This window comes from Otolemur garnettii, unplaced genomic scaffold, assembly GCF_000181295.1.
Source record: "Otolemur garnettii isolate 467f Iridium unplaced genomic scaffold, OtoGar3 scaffold00038, whole genome shotgun sequence".
NCBI lineage: Eukaryota > Metazoa > Chordata > Mammalia > Primates > Galagidae > Otolemur > Otolemur garnettii.
Window position 1 is genome coordinate 11,901,185 of NW_003852433.1, and position 13,601 is coordinate 11,914,785.

The 13,601-nt window shown below is 42.4% G+C and overlaps 1 pseudogene; it reads right to left on the reverse strand.

The window, feature by feature from the left end:
- Positions 1–6,757: 6,757 nt before the first annotated feature.
- Positions 6,758–13,601, reverse strand: part of LOC100945992 — a 7,952-nt pseudogene continuing 1,108 nt past the window's right edge.

A 13,601-nucleotide genomic window follows, 5' to 3' on the forward strand; every position in this document is an offset into this window, starting at 1 on the left:
ATTATTATCCTCATTATCTTTATTATTATTACCACTCTTTTGTCTGCCTAGAGCTTGTTCACCAATTCTGGGACATTTGGCTTCACATACTGACAAAGCATTCCAACAAGATGGTGAATTTTTCAAATTTGTTTTCTAGGTGTTTTCACATCCTCAGACAGGTGATGGTTAAAAATCAAACACAAGCTGATATCTGCAGCAGAAAAGAACAGCAGACACATTCCTGAATCCAAGTAGTATTTCAACCTTCAGGGGTGAGGTCTGGTTATCTTGTAGCTCAAAGAAGACCCTGAGTCCTGATTACAGGTTTCAATCTCCACCAAGGCACAGGCTTAACACAGGCTCTGTTGTGAAATCCAACATATCTGGACATATGTAAAAATGCCTCCCCTCCAGTCAACCCCTCCTTCCTGAAGACTCAGCTCAGAGAAGACTTTCTCTGGAAAGGCTCCCAGGACCTCACCCCAGGCTACACCCCCCAGGGCTGTGTTCTCCTGCCTGTGTTCTGGGGTTTGAGCGGGGCCACAGTACAAGGCTCAACACCTTGGTAAAATATAAATTTCCACAACTAGACTCTAAGTTCTAAAGCTAGTACTAGCTACATTGGAACTAATGCAGATTAAATAAAAGTTAAAATTAATTTAAAATAAGTAAAATTCGGCTTGGCGCCTGTGGCTCAAGAGGCTAAGGTGCCAGCCACATACACCTAAGGTGGCGGGTTCGAATCCAGCCTGGGCCCGCCAAACAACAATAATGGCTGCAACCAAAAAATAGCTGGACATTGTGGCTGGTGCCTGTGGTCCCAGCTACTTGGGAGGCTGAGGCAGGAGACTCGCTTGAGCCCAGGAGTTGGAGGTTGCTGTGAGCAGTGAAGCCATGGCACTCTACTCAGGGGCTCAGCTTGAGGCTCTGTCTCAAAAAAAAAAAAAAAAAAAAGTAAAATTCAGCTTTTTTTATCACACTAGGCACATTTTTTTTTTCACAGTTTTTTTTTTTTTTTTGGCCAGGGCCAGGTTTGAACCCGCCACCTCCGGTATATGGGGTTGGCACCCTACTCCTTTGAGCCACAGGTGCCGCCCACACACTAGGCACATTTTAAGGCCTCAGTTACTATACTGGACAGTGCAGATATGAAATATTTGTATTTATATTTGTATTTATAAATTGTATTTATATCATGGCAATGCTGCCCTGAGGGGGTTTCAGAATCACGATTTTAAGGTTTGTTTATTTGATTTTGAGGTTTGTTTGTTTGGTTTTTGAAACAGAGTCTTATTTTGTTGCCCAGACTAGAGTGCCATGGTGTCAGCCTAACTCACAACAACCTCAAACTCCTGGGCTCAAGTGACCCTCCTGCTCTAGCCTTCCAAGTAGCTGGGACTATAGGTACCCACCACCATGCCCAACCACTGACCAGTCTTTCTATTTTTAGTAGAGATGGAGTCATGCTCTTGCTTAGGCTGGTCTCACATGCCAGGGCTCAAGGGATCCTCCTGCTTCAGCCTCCCAGAGTGCTAGGATTACAGGTGTTAGCCACTACATCTGGCTTATTGATTAGTTTTGGAGTAGCAGCATGCTTCAGATATAGATTTGAGAAGTAGGCACCCTGAGTTCCACTCCCAGCTCCTAATCTCACTAGCTGACTTAGCCACACTTAACTTCTTTGTACCTACCATATCATGTGGTCATGAAGCTTTGATAATATGTATGACAGGTTTAAATCGCAGCCTAACACATAGTAAGCACCATGCAGATGCTGGCTACTATTTTTCTCATCTCCAGTAACTAACACATAGTAGGCCCTATTAAGTGTTTATAGGTTCCTTGAAAAATGAATGAAAGAACGATTGTTTGAATGGGGTTTATTTTTGGCTTTAATGAAAGCAGAATACCTCTTTTGAAACCACATATAATTGCTATTAATAACAGCTTTGGCTTACTCAGCACTTACTGCATACCAAGCACTGTGCTGACTGTTTCAGATGCCGTCCTTCCAGCAGCCCAAAAAGGGAGGTATTATTATGATTAACCATCCCTTTTCATAGATGAGGAAACTGAGGCTCAGGGGCATGAAGCAATTGCCCCAGGGAGAACCAGAATTTGAAGCTGCACCTTGCTGCCTTGGCGGGTATATTGTTGCTTCTGGATTATAGGCGGCCAAAATCGGTTCTAGAAGTGATGATACGCTCTCTCTCGGCTGTCTCAGTTTCTTCTCCCTCGGCGGAATGGGGCTGGGGGCGAACGCAGGCAGGGGCTGCGATCCTCCCTGACCCTTGGGAAGGGCCAAGCGGCTCCCCATTGTGAGAACACACCTGCAAGGAGGAAAGCGGCCTGCTCAGTTTTCTTTCCTGTTCACAGAAAGACTTTTGACCCTGGTTTCTCGGATTCTTTTCTTTCCCCATCCATCCCCAGGGCGCCGGCCCCTCTCCCCGCGCCCACCCCTCCCCACCTCCCCACGCGCTCCACGGAGCAATGGCGCAGCAGCAGACAAGGGCGCCTTTCTTCAAAGTGGTTCGCCTTCATCTCATAAATTCTCAGCCTGGTCTTGATTGGCTGCGACGAAAGGGAGCTAGGCCCCCGCTCCGCTCCTCAGATACAAAGTGAGTTGTGTGCAGTCTGCCCACGTGAGGTCAATCGCAGGGGCCCGCGCCTCTCAGAAATCCCAAAGGACAAAATACCAAAGAGCCTGGTCACAGGATCAAAATTATCTATGGCAAGACAAAGGAAAGCAGATAGCTGAGAAAACCACGACAATGAAGGGGCGATGTGAATGTGAGCTCGCCAGTCATTTCTAACCTGAGGACTGGAAGGACATTTAACCCTTTCCCTCCAACCTCTTAGCTGTCAGCCAAGTAGAGACAGATGGGGACAGTGCCAAAAACTTGAGGGAATGGTCCCCAATTCAACCGTTCCTAGTGGTTCCTTCCGCCACTTTCAAGAACTTGCATTTCCCACAGAGCATTATTCCAATGTTTCCAATTTTTAGGCACTAAAATTAGTCCAACTGTGCCTTCTAATTCTGTAGACACAACCCAGCTTGTGCAAATGTCCCTCTCTTCCATTTCTGGGTGGATTTTTGCATATTACAGACTGCCAATTTTGTCGAGTGTTCTTGGGGGAAGTTAGAAGTTTAAAATCATCTAGCTGCTTATGCTGTGGAGCCTCAAGTTCTGGTTTATAGAGAATGCTGCACATAGCACTCTCACGAAAAGAAAAACACAGACAAATGTCCTACATAGATCCTCGGCTGCACACACAGTGAGAATTATGAGCTGTAATTTATTGAACACTTACTAGGGGCCTATGTACTTCCCAGGCTTTTCTTTATTTGACAGAATTTTATCTGATTCTCACAGCAACCCTCCCTCCCTTCGAATTTTTATGACCATTTTGCAGATAGGAAACTCAGGCTCTATAAGGTTAAGTAACTTGCCCGAAGGTGCAGCTAAAAATGGACCAACTTGAGATTTGAATCCAGATCCCTCGGAGTAGAAAGACTGAATTTTTAACTTCAGGGCTTAGTAAGTGCTGGTTATTATTATTACAGGAAAGTACAATGTATTATCTACATGAATGTAAAGAAAGATGCTTGTAACCTGTAAGTGTAAATTCAGGCAACAAAGTTGCATGTGTCTGTGATATTATCCAAGAAAGATAGATACGTGATAGATAGAAGGCTAGAAGGAAAAATACTAGAACAATCTTTGCCAAAATGTTGAGTGGTTTTCTCTTGTGATATTTTGCTTTCCAACTCTCCCCCACCCCACCCTGTGCTTTCTTTTGCTTTCCAAGTGTTCTTTGTGAACCATGTATAATTTGTGCCATTAAGAAGTGTGTGTGTGTATACACACACTCATGCATGTGTGCTTTAAAAGCAAGAGAGAATCAAAAAAATGGCAAACTAGGTTAAAGGAAACTGGAATCGCAGTTATTTAAATGCTGCTCCAAATTGCATTTTGGGAAGTTCAAAGTCATCCCAAGCCCTGACGCATCGAAAGTCTGACCCCTAGACCAAGTGCAGCCAAGTGACAGTGAGAAAGCCCTTTAAACAATGCTCTGGAGGGTGTGCATTTCCCTCAAGGGGGGAAACATAGAATGGTAAAGCTCACCTAAGCTAAGATAAAGGTTTCCTTCCTAATGGGCCCTCCCAAGCTATTGCATTTGCTGCTAGGATTCAGTGCCCCGGCTTTATCAAGAGTTACCAGAAAACCTTCAGCTTGGCCCCCAAGACAAACCCCTAGGAGTCTGGCAGGAGGCAGCCTTGCTGATTCCAGGCCTATATTTTTCATTTCTTGTTTTAACAGTCATAAACGCCTTCCGATGCCAAAACAGAACATGACTTTAATCCAGATAAAATAAAATTCCTAAACCCTGAAAACTATACGGAGATTTACAGGCCAATTTTAAAAAGTGAGAGCCTCGGTCGGTTCCAAGAGTGGCACATTCCACATAGCACTGGGTGCTGCCCTGTGGCCCTGCCTTCTGGGGACAAAGTCCCAGGATGTGTCACTCAGCCTCCTAATCCACAAGCCCTTGGCAGAGGGAATGCAGGCAAATGCTGTGTGGACTTTTCTCAGATTCCTGGGCTTTGGGGTCTCTTGGCTTTCAAGAGTCCTAATATGTTCCAGCTCCCTTCTCTCTGCCTCCCCTCCACCCCCAGCTGTTGCAGAAAACCACAGTCAACCTCTTCTTGCTCTCAGCAGCCAAATTTTCTCTAAGTAAACACCGAATGTAGAAGATCAGCTCTGCTCCATTCCCAGCACTGTGGGTTGGGTCAAGGCTGGCCTGGTACCAACCCTGAGAACCTAGGCTAGGGTCACTCCTAGGGTAACCATAAGCTGCCACTTAGGGGAGCCTTACTGTATGCTAAAAGCTTTATCGATATCTTCTCAGGGAACACTCTGGGGTTGCTACTGATCCCATGAGGTTGGAACTTTGTGTATTGCATTTCATCTCTTTGCACCCCACCGTGTCAGCCCTTGCTCCCCTGCTCTGAGTTTGGGGGGGCTGACCTGGAGGGCCTCTGTGCCCCCTGGTTTCTGGTTGCATTTGTCCAGGATAAGAAGCGGCATTGGCAGAAGATCAGAGGAAGGAAGAAGGCAATGAGGTTAAGACATTTATCCCCCAGACTCCTCCTTGCCTCTTCCAAGAGCCACAGCTCTTGTTGGGTGACTGTCCGTTCAGCTCCCCTTTCTAGGATCTGCCATTGACCCATCTAGCCCCTGTAGCCCCAGGGGTAGTAATGGCACCTCCCTTTTGCTAGCCCAGGTATTCCATGCCTCCCTGTTGATCTCCCTCAGCCACGCCTACATCTGTGCAAATAATCTGTTTATTAAACTCTCCTCAATTGACCTGAGTTGAGTCTGCCCTCTGCTTCCTTCCAGGATCCTGTGGAGGCATTTGTATCATTTCCAGATCATAGATGAGAAGACTGACACTCAGAGAAATGAAGTCACTTGCTCAAAGTCAGTTATCATTGATTTGAATTTGGGTTGGCCTGACTTCAGAGTTCCAGCTCTTAATCTCTTAACTACTATTAAAAAAAAAAAACCAACTATGATTCAGTGCCTACTGTGTGCCACACAGTGGGCTAAGCCCTTTGTACTTTTATTTCCTGAATCCTGAAAAACACTCTATTGTAGATAGTACTTACTTATCCCCATTTTATAGATGAGAAAACCGAGGCTCAGAAAGAGGAATTCAACCTGCCAAGGCCACAGAGTTAAAAAGCAGCAGGGCTGTGACATGAACCCAGATGTTGTCTCAGCCTCTTTACTACCTCAGACAACCTGCCTTCTGCAAAAGCATTCAGGAATACTGGGAACCAGGAGAGAAAGCAAATACGTATCCCAGAAGGAGCTCCCAGGGTGGACTTAGGGAAGTGGATTTGTTTTTTAGTCTGAAAGATGTGTTTGAGGAGAAGATGGAAGTTATAGGTACATCAGTGAAGCTATCCCCACAACCAAGATAATGAATATGTTATCACTACCCAAAGTGTCCTCACGCTCCTTTGTCCTCCCTCTTGTCCCACATTTCTGGACTCAGGTAACTACTGATCTGCTTTCTGTCCAGAATTTTTTCTGCATGGAAACACACGCAAATCTAGCATCTTTTACTCTGCACAATTAATTTTAGCTTTGTTAATGTTGCGTGTATCAATATTTCATTCCTTTTTGTTGATGAGTAGTAGTCTATTGTATGGATTTGCCGTCATTTGCCCTCCTCCCATCCTCTTTCCCTCCCTCTCTGCTTTTCTTTCTTCCTCTCTCTCTCTTCCTTTCTCTTTTTCTGATCCATCAGTCATTCATCTACCTATCTATTCACTTCCTTTAGAAGTGAACTTATTTGTAAAGATATTCATCACAGCATCTTTATTTAACAACAAAGGCACGTCTAACCATCTATATCTCTGCCTAAAAGAAAAGGAGTAAATAAAGTTAGCTACACCCACACAACAAAACACTAGGCAGCCATCAAAAAGAATGAGGACTACAGACTACAGTAGGCCAAATGTGGCCAGTCTCAACTGGTGTCCCATTCCAAAGAATCTCCAGTCCTGAATCCACAAAGTGTCAGGCAATAATTGACATCTGAGTTCAAGTGTCTTTGAGGAATTCATACATGATCTTATCATAACAGCTGCTTCTCCTCACTTCCTCCCCATCTCAACCTAGGCTATTATTATTGTTTTTTCCTTTAGATACTCCTTCTTTCTTTCTTTTTTTTGTTTTCTCTTTTATTCATGTTTTTTATTAACTCATATACAATTACTTGTCTTCTGGTGTATTGAAGTATTGAAGCAATAAGTTAGACAACATTTGCCACAGTGGTATCTATCAAAGCAGCTCGCCACAAAAGCTCTAGCAACACACTCATCTGAAGGCCACTCTCAACAAAGGCAACTCATGTTGTCATTCTCACCCACCATACCATATTTCAGGACAGCCAGCTTAACCTTTCTCTTACGCTTAGTCTTCCCAGGAGTGGTCTAAGTCTTCTTCCTTTTCTTAGCACCACCATCAAGTCGTAACACAAGATGAACGGCGGGCTCCTTTTGAATATTGTACTCAAAGTACATCCATGTTTCAGTTGATTGCCAGCAAAAATCAGCCTTTGTTGATCAGGAGGAATTCCTTCCTTGTCCTGGATCAAGCCTTTACATTTTCTAATGTATCTGAGGGTTTAACCTCAAGAGTGATAGTCTTCCCCAAAAGGATTTTTATGGAAATCTGCGTCTTGGTGGCAGATCTACACAGATAGGGGGGCAGAAAGACCACTTCTTCCTTCTTAATCCTTCCACTCCCTTTTTGATCTACTCCAGGGGTCCTCAAACTTTTTAAACAGGCGGCCAGTTCACTGTCCCTCAAAATGTTGGAGGGCCAGACTACAGGCCCTGGGACAAATCAGCTGCTAAGTAGGACAGGTAGTGGCAGCAAAAAAACCCAGCAGGCTGGATAAATGTCCTAGGCGGGCTGTGTGTGGCCCACGGGCTATAGTTTAAGGACGCCTGATCTACTCTGTTCTACTCCTGGTAGCTTCAGGTTCTTCCTGACACAAACCCACATACTTAACTCTTTTTCTAGTCCTTCTAAGTCCAAAAAGGTATTTGGATTAAGTGGGCAAAGGCAGAATCTTCTTTAGAAGAAAGGGTAGAGGAAAGAGCAATGAATAATTAGTAATATTTTCACCCTGACACATACATACACACACACACACACACACACACACACACACCAGACAAAGATGCCTCTGATGTTGAGTGCAAAAACACCAGTCACAAAACACTCATCACACTTCTAGTAACTCATTTAATTTGTTTCCTCCAGTAGATTATGAAGTCCCAAGAGACAGAGACTATAACTGTTTTGTCCCTTGTACCTCCAGTGCTTGAAGCATGGTAGGTCTTTAAATATAAATATATTGTTTTTATTGCTTAGATGTTTTCCACCATGTTAGCTGTGGGTATTACTGAGTGATGGAATTATAGGTCATTTTCACTTGCTTATTCATATTCCTCTATATTGTTTGAATTGTTTAATGGAGAGCCTGTGTTTCTCATGTTATCGTATTTATTTAGTTACCTTTGGGTATTCTTTTTATAATCCAGGAAAAGCAAAAAGTTTTTGAATTTTTTAAAAAATGTGAATGGAATGATGAAAATTTGAGGCATTTCCTTCTAGTAGGGGGGAGAGATTGGAGGACTTTTGGCACCGATTAAATGACATCCATGAAATGATGCTGTGATAAGAAAAAACCAAACTTAAGCATCATGGAATCAAACCAATCCTTCAAGTTCGCAGGACCTCTGTATTGACTTGGCACATGCAGCCACCCCATTTATGACCGTTTGTCCAGCCTCCCCAGCAGATTGGGATCTAGTCTGCTTGAGCTCCTCCAGTGAGCTCTCTGTAGCTTTGGGACCTCATTAGCATAGCACCAAATACAGAGTCCTCAGATAGTTTGCTGAGCTTCCCAGAAAGGCTGTGCCATTTCTGTTTCGTGGCTATCTGTCTAACGTGACCTGACATAATCCTTGATTAGACAGCAAACTGCAAAAAGTGGAGTGTAAAAATCACTCTGTGAGACCTGGATATCATGTATAAAGTATCTTTGCTTTGGATACTTCTATCTGCCTATCTGTCCATCCATCCTTCATCCTTCATCATCCATCTGTCCATTTTTGTTTTTCTACAGTCTAATTGTTCTTCCACCTGTCTATCCATCATCTATTTTTGTTTCTTTATACATATTTTTCTTCTTTTCCTTTGATCATCTTTTACTTGTGATGCCAATGAGGCCCACAGACGTTAATGTTCTCCTGCAGCTAGAAGAAGGTACAGACTACTTCGATAGTAAATACGGCCATCTACTAGAACCAGGTGGTGACTGGACATACACTAAAAAAAATCAGAAAGTGCTAAGCGCACAGCCTGACACATACAAGTGGGGAAAAGACATTCCTTTGAGTTCATTCTCTTGTTAGTGGTTGTAATTACAGATCTTTGCTACTGTTTCAATAAAAACCTCATTCGTTCATAACAATTGGTATGAAGGGCAGGTTAAGAGGTCTGTCTGCGTTAAAGGACTGTTTAGAATTCTTAAACAAAATGAACCTTTATTTCTTTTGAGTACAGAGGAGAACTTGACAAAGAAAGGGTTCCCAAGTAGTAGTACTTTTCTTCTGCTCTAATCGGCATTTAAAACTCATCTGGATTTGGCAGGAATTTATTTGGGCAAGAGTTAGGTGCTAAAAGCATTAAGACAATTTATTCTCTTAAATGCCCTGCACAGTCTTCTTGACACAGTTACTCTGGTAAGCTTTTCTTCACAGGTAGACCAAACGTAAACTGTAGCTTAGGCCAGGTTGAATTATAACAAATTCCATTATTAGCACAGTTCAAATTAATGAGATTTTCCTTTACTTCAGTTTCAAAAGAGGCTAAAAGCCACTTAGTAACCCGATACCTCTTGTGAATCTCATTACTAGAACAGTTTTTAAAACACAGTTTGGTCTTTGGTTACAATAGGAAATTGAAACGACCCAACGACTGTGTACCATTTCGGATCCAAGTTTTATGTCCAGCAATTCATTTAAGCTTTGATGATTTTTTTAATTTAAAAAATTCCTCACCAATACTTGGGGAAAAAAATCTATTAATACAGAAACACATGAACGGAATATTGACCAGTCACATTAGTGTAAGTCAAGAGATAATGACCAGTTCATTGTCTGAGTTCTATGTTTTGGGGGTTTTTTTTTGAGACAGAGTCTCACTATGTTACCCTCGGTAGAGTGCTATGGTGTCACAGCTCACAGCAACCTCAAACTCTTGGGCTTAAGTGATTCTTTTGCCTCAGCCTCTCAAGTAGCTGGGACTATAGGCGCCCACCACAACACTCAGTTATTTTTTTGTTGCAGTTGTCATTGCCATTTAGCTGGCCCGGGCCGGTTTAGAACCCACCAGCCACCAGCCTCAGTGTATGCGGCTGGCGCTGTAACCACTATGCTACATGCACAGAGCCTGTCTGAATTCTATGGAAATAAAAAAAGAAAGAGAGAGAGAGAAAGAGGGAGAAAAAGAGGAAGGGAGGAAGGAAAGAAAGAGAAAAAGAGTGAGAGAGAGAGAAAGAAAGGAAGAAAAGAAAGAAAGAAAGAACTTTCAAACTTTACAATGTTCCTCTCTAAGCTCATACTAACCACAGATGCAAAGGTTTTTCCTAGTGTTTTATGTCTGGCAACCTCTTAAATTAAGTTGGATTTGTCCCAAGGACCAAATAACAAAATTAATTCATGAACTAGGGCCCTCCAGAATGTTTTTTCCTTTCATTTTGTTTAGTTACTTTTATAGTCCTTTCTTTCTTCGAAGTAATTTGGATTTGATTGCTTCTTCGTGAAATTCTAATGTCAAGACTGTGTCTAATTTCTGTTTTATGAGGAAATCTGGAAACTATACAAAGGAATGAATTGAGATGCAGAGTCAAATAAAATCTGTAATGTGATAACTCTATCAACTCTGCCTGGAAAGATACTGTATTTCAATTAGATCTTGAGACATGTTCTTACATAAACTGACAGCATCTGATTGACAGTGTTCATCTTCCTGGAAAACACAATTTACAAGGACAAGGTGGTGAGCTTGGCTCAGTGTTCCAAAGGTACATTGGGTTTCTTGCCCCACCTGTAGCAGACAGTCTTGCTTCCACATTAAATAAGAACTGCACACATTAAAAATCCCCACCAAAAAAAAAAAAGGTATTTAAAATTTAAAGTAATAATAATGATACTTAGCATTTAAACAGTACTTTACATCTTCAAAGCACTCCATAAACATCGGTTCCAATTCTCCAGGCGTGCAGTGGTCTTTGATGTGGAGAAGAGCTCCGTGCACAGTGGGGGAGATGAAGCTACATCCAGAAGAACTGGGCCCAATTAGCTAATTGTAACACTTTCATTTCTTCCCCCTGTTCGGTTTCATTTTTTTCCCCAACTACCTTTTGTTCTCATTTAGAGCCCTCACAGGGTCACCTAGGCAAGCCTGCTGGTACTAACTAGGCTCCCATCCAAACCCATCCACTCTTTCTCCCAATTCACAGTGAAATAATAATAAAGAAACCCACATTCAAATGTATCACAATCAGACTTATTTTCTTCTCAGAGTTTGCCTTTCCCATTTTTCAATGGAATGAACTTGTCCTTTTATTTATAACATGATAGGAGGTACTGCGTTTTGTACATAGTATTAGGTGTGTTTTCATTTGGGGTTTGGGTCTTTTCTTAGCAGAACAAGAAGTTGACCATCCTATGTCAGTTTCCACTATTCTCTCATAGCGCATGTATGAAATCCAAAAATCCAGGAAGCCCTGGGTCTGGCTGATTGTGAGACCCACAGCAGTGAGCTTTTACTATTTATCCCCACTGGTAATACTCAGTACAGGCAAGGCTGCGGTGAAGCATGGAATCTTCTGAAGCGGGTAATCTTCACTTCTCCTAGAGGAAGTGTTGGGGGGGAGGGGCGTGAACTGGTATCACCTTTTGCAACAACCTGTTAAAGTCGCAATCTTTCATATCCTTTGCCCCAAGAATTCTCCTTCTAGGAATTTGTTTTCCTGAAAAACTCACAGAAGTTTGCAAATAAATATGCAAGCCCTTGTGCGTAGCAGGGAAGAATTGGGAGCTCTAAGGACCCATCAATAAGGGAACGGTAAAGTCAGACACACCCAGACCGCAGAACACACAGTACTGCCCCTTGCAGGTTAATGACATGTATCTATATGTCCTCACATGCAGGGAGGTCCATGGAGACCATTCATCCCGTATACATTTATTGAGCACCTACTGTGTCCTTACATCCTTACATATTAGTGGGGGAATATTTCACAAACAAATACATACATATTATCAGGTAATAACAACATATTTCTTAGGCTAAGAAAAAAAAAAGCAAGGTGCATGGAAAAGCCACTTTGGAAAATAGTTTGGTAACTTCTCATAAAGATAGATATACTTACTACATGACTCAGCAATCCCACTTCTGCATATTTACCCGAGAGAAATGAAAACTTATATTCATACTAAAACTTGTATGTGAATGTGAATGTTCATGGTGGCTTTCTCTGTTATATCTCCTAAACTGAAAACAACCCTAATGTCCTTCAATCAATGAATGGGAAAATGAGTTGTGGTACATCCATACCCTGAAATATTATATAGCATTAAAAAGGAATGTACCTATGATTCATGTGACAGCATGGATAAATCTCAAATGCATTATGCTAAGGGAAAGAAACCAGATGCAAAGAGCTATTTACCTTATGATTTCATTTAAATGACATTCTAGAAAAGAAAAATTACGTGAACAGGGAACAGATTAGTCATTGCCAGGAGCTAGAGGTGAAGAAAAGGATTGATTGCAAAGGGGCGGGAGGGAACTGTGGGGGTGGAGTATTAATGAAACTGTTCAAATCTTTATTGTGGTGATGCTTATTCACCCATAGATGTTTTACCAAATTTACCATTTTACAAATGGTGCGTTTTACTGTTTGTAATTATACTGCAATAAACTTGACTAAGGAAAAACAATAAGGTGCAGAAGCTATATAAAGTATGATCTCGTTTTTTGTAAGTAGTAACGGTACTAGTATTTACTAGAATATGTTTGGAAAGAATATCTAGACGAATATTCAGTACACCAAATTGTTACTAGGCTCTATCTGGGTTGGGGAAAGGGGTGTTTCGTTTTCTAAGTCATACATTTCTTTGATATTTGAATATTTTATAGGGCATGCATTACTTTCAAATTTAAGAGGGCAAATCAGATTATTATACAAAGTTTAAATCTCTGTGCTGGCCAGGTTGCTGTGGAGTGGCACAGAACGCACTAGAGATGCTGAGGCTATCACTTGACCCTAATTCTGGGTCTGGAAGGCCCATTCATGCCATTGAAGATGCAATATGATTCCTACAGACTCCTCAAGAAGCTTGGGGGACTAGAACTCCCTTACCCTTATCCCAGGCCAGGAGGGAAAGTGCTACTGTCCCTTTTCAGCTGGTGCTAGGGAAAACTGATCCTTCAGGTCCCATGGGAAGGATGTTGTGGGCAGGGGTGGAGTGAGGCTTGGAGTAGATAATGCCCTCATCCTTCTGCCAAGGAGAAGAGCTGCCTGTGGCCCAAGGTGGTTTAACACCTCTGAGAACAGCCAGACGTTTATTGACACCTACTTTGTGCCAAGCTCTGGCAAGGCTTACTATATAGTACTACATCATTTTGCATTCCTTCTGTCAACAAATATTTGTTAAATACCAACAATGTTCCAAGCACTGGGGATACTGCAATGAACAAATAGAGGGGAACGCCCCAACCCCGTGACTTCCCTGTGAGGTCAGTGTAATTATGCCCACATTGCAGATGAGAAAATTAAAGAACTGAATGGTGAAGCCATATATCCAAGAGCAGATGGCTAGTGAGAGGCAGAGCTATGCATGTTGCTCCAGGCTCCTATGAGACATTTGGGAGAGGCACAACTGGCCAGGGAGGAAGGTGGAAAACTCAGAATAAGAGGCAGAGGATAGGCTCGGTGCCTATAGCTCAACCGGCTAAGGC